Consider the following 341-nt stretch of genomic DNA (forward strand, 5'->3'; position numbering starts at 1 on the left):
TTTTTTTCCTTTTTTGTGTGTCAAACTGTGAAGGATAAATGAAAGAGAAAAAGATAAGTATTTTTTTCTTTATTCGTTCACCATCAATAATTTGACTATAAGCAAAAAACGATAATACAGTAACATCACATTCACCATAAAGAATAAAGTACAATGACAGATGAAGACTAATGATATATGAAAAATAACATCACCAATTTTACCATAAACAAGAAAGGTGAACTAGAATAACACAGTCACCCATATCAACCTTAAACAAGCACTAACAAACCGATTGATACCACTCCTCAATTTCACCCTATGTAAACATCACTAACAACGCAATATTAACACTTATCCCT

General features: G+C 30.2%; 1 protein-coding gene across 1 annotated transcript in view; it reads right to left on the reverse strand.

The window, feature by feature from the left end:
- Positions 1-53: 53 nt before the first annotated feature.
- Positions 54-341, reverse strand: part of LOC119592971 (metallothionein-like) — a gene marked incomplete in the record, with an annotated part of 1972 nt that continues 1684 nt past the window's right edge. Inside the window, 1 exon segment of the mRNA XM_037941857.1 lies at positions 54-341.

The sequence above is a fragment of the Penaeus monodon genome, chromosome 31 (assembly GCF_015228065.2).
Source record: "Penaeus monodon isolate SGIC_2016 chromosome 31, NSTDA_Pmon_1, whole genome shotgun sequence".
Classification (NCBI taxonomy): domain Eukaryota; kingdom Metazoa; phylum Arthropoda; class Malacostraca; order Decapoda; family Penaeidae; genus Penaeus; species Penaeus monodon.